Genomic DNA, 5,000 nt, shown 5'->3' with positions numbered 1-5,000 from the left:
TTTCTTCTCCCCTTGCCTTGTCCCCTCTTCTCCGATCTCTAGCTCTTCCCGTTCCCCTCGCTTCACACGGAAGGCCCGGCGGCGGTGCCCATGGTCGACGTCTGATCAAAAGGGTTTAAACAGAATGACCGGATATTGGAGTCAAAGGGGGTCGCCGCGCCCAAAACCCGGTGGTACAGTACGTGCGTCATCCCCAAAAAAGGGATTGAAAAAGAAAGGAGAAAGGAAAAGAGAGAGAAAAAAAAAAATGGAGAGTGAGGTGAAAGGTTGGTTTGTGTGTGGGGTCGGGGTAAGTCAGAGTGTGTCAGGGTGGGAGGGAAGGGTGGGTGGGTAGGAGCTTGGGAAGGTGAGGGTGGGTAAGGGTGAGTGACGCTGGGCAGAGGTAACGGGGGAGGGTTCGTAGGCTGAAGGTTTTGGAAAAGGATGACACTTTTTTCACTGGGATTTAGGAGTGTGTAGTGTGGTCGTAGCTCGGAAGGAATTCTAAAACCCAAGTTACTTCTCTACGCGAAACAAATATCCCAACAATGGAGAGAGGAGAAGCAAACCCGAAAGACAAAGGAAAGACAGCGAGTTACCGGAAGCAGAGGTCACTTGCAACAGGAAGATCGAGAATACTGTAAGTCTGTGCAATTCCGTCTCTTTGATGAAGCTAGATTTCTCCCTTTAGTGTTTAAGTCCCCGAGGGCAGAGTCCACGGTCTCATTTCGCCCTGGCCAAAGGTTAATAAAGGTTTACAGCGTGTGCCATTTCGTATTACATGTCAACTCCTGGTGCATGAAACCGCAAGGACCGTGATACTATTGCTATTCAGGATGCCCTTTTTTCCGTGTGCATGTGTGTATGTGGGTACATTATTGGCTGTGTTGTTAGCTTTGCATTGTGTGTGTGTGTGTTGGCGAGGGGTTTGGCGTGTCTCCCTCTTCTCTTCCCTTCGTCAGTCGTCGTGTTTTATTTAAAAAAAAGAAAAAAAAAAGGAAGAGGGAGGAGGATGGGAGTGAAAGATGAAATGAATAAATATCATGTATTGTTTGGATTTTTAAAATTGCGTTGATTAAAATTAAGACTGGCAGATACTGTTGCGAGGGAGAACTACCGGGATCCAGACTACATTTACTAAACTGATTAGACAGAACAAGTTAAGCGTCGCGTTGGTCAGTTTATAGGAGTTGTACTAAATAAGATCAAGTTAAGTTGCATATAGTTTAATTAAGCAGGTGTTCATTGCGAAAGGTACGAGAAGGTACGAAGCAGAAGGAAACCAGCCACAACACTAAACAGATAGTTGCCATTTCGATATTGCAACATGGTCAACCTTAAGCAATTACTGATGAAAATGCAATACTGTTAATGACACATCTTATCAATTCTCACTCATACCTTTTAAGTTTGGTTGGGGTAGAAGTTATGAAAAATCTGAAAGTTGTACGTTAGGTAATCTTTTTCTCTTGTTTGTTTCTAAAGTTAATATACAAATCACTCATCAAAATGACATAGGGTTCACCATGAATAACTAGCACATTCTTTAGTTTTTGGAGCTTTATTATCTTAGAAAGCGCATTAAACTCTACACATTTGCTGTTATTGCTATTACTGTTCTTATTATCAATATAGTTAACCATATCATTCTTGTTTCTCCTTAACCATATCATTCTTGTTTCTACCATTATCATTACATTTATTATCATTGCTATCATTTACTTTATCATCGTTGTTTTCATTATTCTTATCATTTTCTTATTCCTGTCATACCTATCAATGCTATTATTATTATTATTTTAATTATTATTTTCATTATTATTATTATTATTATTATCATTATTATTATTTGAATTATTATTATTATTGTTATTATCATTACTACTGTTATTATTATTATTACTATTATTATTATTATTATTATTATTATTATCATTAATATCTTTACTACTAATATTATTATTGTTGTTATTATTATTGTTGTTTTCATTATCTTATTGTTATCATTATTATTATTATTGTTTTTGTTATTATTTGTTCATCATTGTTGTAATAATTATCATCATCATTATTCTTATTATTATTATCAATATTAATATTATTAATATTATCCTTAATATTGATTGTTGTTGTTGTTATTACTATTATCTTTATTATTATCATCATCATTATTATTATAATCATTATTATTATTGTTTTTATAATTATTATTATTATTGTTATTATTATTAATTATTATTAGTATTATTCCTGTTATTGCAACTACTACTACTACTATTAATGTCATTGCAATTATCTTTACTATGATTGTTATTATTATCATTATTATTATTATTATTATTATCATCATTATTGTCATTACTTTAATTATCATTATCATTATTATTCTTATTATCATTATTATTATTATCATCATTATTATCATTATTATTATTATCATTATTATTATCATAGTATTATTATAATTATTCTTATTATCATCATTATTATTATCATTATTGTTATTATTATTATTATTATTATTATTATTATTATTATTATCATTATTATTATTATTATTATTATTATTATTATTATTATTATCACCCTCACCATCATCAATATGATATCAATGATGATGATGATGATGATCTTTATCACTATAATGGTTGTTATTACTGGTATTTTTAATCATCATTATCACCTTTATGATTATTATCATTATGAAGAATGTATCATTATTTTTTTTTTATATCATTATCGTCATCGTTATTACTCTTATTATCATTATTATCATAATCATTACTGGTATTATTATTAGTGTTACTATGTTGTTATTTTGGTTATAATAATAATGATAACAGTAATAATAGTAATTACTATTATTACTCCTGTTTTGTTATTATCATTATTGTTGTTAATATTATCATTAGAATAATAATAATAATAATAATAATAATAATAATAATAATAACAATAATAATTACAATAATTTTCATTAGCATTATTATTATTATAATTATTGTTATTATTGTTGTTAATATTTTCATTATTGCTACTATCATTATTGTTATTATGATTAATATGTTATTATTACCATTAATATATTATTATTATCATTATTATTATCATTATGATCATATTATTGTTATTCTTCTTATCATTATCATTATCATTACGTTCACCATGATATCATACTCATTATTTCATTATATTATGATTATTGCAATTATTATAGATATTCTCAACAACATTATTATTGCTATTCTTTTTTATTCTTATCATTATTATCATTATGTTTGTTATATTTACTATTGTCATAGTATTGTCATTACTATAAACTCATTATTACTATTGTTATTATTTTTATTATTATTATTATCATTATTATTGTTGTTATTATTATTATTATTATTATTATTATTATTATTATTATTATTATCATTATTATTATTATTATTATTATTATTATTATTATTATTATTATTATTATTGTTATGATATTGTTATGGTCATTGTTATTATTATTATTATTAGTAGTAGTAGTAGTGCTAGTAGTAGTATCTTTATTAGAATTATTAGAATTATTATTAGTAGTATCATTATTATTATCAATATAGATATCATTACTAATACCATTATTATGATCAATAATCTTATTATTATTTTTAACATTATTGTGTTTCTTCTCTTTTTTATATTCTATTATTACTGGCATTACTACTATCATTATCAATGTTATGATTATCGTCATTAATTTTATTATACTGATTATTATCATTATCACCATCATCATTATCACTATTATTCTTATTATCACTATCTATATTATTAGTCTTATTATCATTATTATTATTATTATTATTATCATTATTATCATAATCATTATTATTATTGTTATTATTATTATTATTATTATTATTATTATTATTAATACTATCATTATCGGTATTATTAATATGTTTTTATAATTATTATCATTATTATTATTATCATCATTAGTATTGTTATAATATTAATAATAACTATAATAATTATAAGAATTATCATTATTAATATTATTGTTATTATTATATTGTTATCCTTATTATTGTTATTATTATTGTTTCTATTACTATTATTCAGAATAAGAATTATCTTTATCATTATTATTAATATTATTGTTATTACTATTATTGTTATCAATGTGTTATCATTACTTTTTGTTGTTGTTATTATTATCATTTCTATTGTTATTTTAATTATAGCTATTATTATCGTTATTATTTTTATTGTTATTATTATTATTATTATTATTATTATTATTATTATTATTATTATTATTATTATTATTATTATTATCATTATCATACATCATTATTATCACTGTTATAACTGTTATTATGTTTATCATTATTATCAACATCATATTTTTATTAGTAGTATGATGATTATTACTACTACTATTTTTATTATGATCCGCTAATATAATATTTATTATTATAGTTATTATTATTTTGTGATATTTTTTTACATATATGATGCTTGTTATTATCATTACTACTATTATTATTATTATTATTATTGTTATTAATGTTATTATTATTATTATTATTATCATTATCAATATTAATAACATTATCATTATCATTGATATTATTGTCATTATTATTTTAATTATTACTATTTTTACTCTTACAATTAATATTATCGTTACTATTGTTATTTTGTCTATCATTATTTTCATTATTTCTATTATCACTCTTCTTCTTCTTCTTCTTCTTCTTCTTCTTCTTATTATTATTATTATTATTATTATTATTATTATTATTATTACTGTTCTTGTTATTTTTTTTTGTCTATCATTATTTTCATTATTATTTTTATCATTATCATCATTATTAATATTATTATTGTTATCTTTTCATTATCCTTATTATTAGTATTAATATTATTAGTATCTGTAGTATGTACTACTAATATTAATGTTAGTATTTATTTTGCTATTATTATTGTTATCCTTATCATTATTAATATGATTACTACTAGTTCTACTATCAATA

This window comes from Penaeus chinensis, chromosome 35 (genome assembly GCF_019202785.1).
Source record: "Penaeus chinensis breed Huanghai No. 1 chromosome 35, ASM1920278v2, whole genome shotgun sequence".
Classification (NCBI taxonomy): domain Eukaryota; kingdom Metazoa; phylum Arthropoda; class Malacostraca; order Decapoda; family Penaeidae; genus Penaeus; species Penaeus chinensis.
This window is presented reverse-complemented; position numbering follows the sequence as displayed.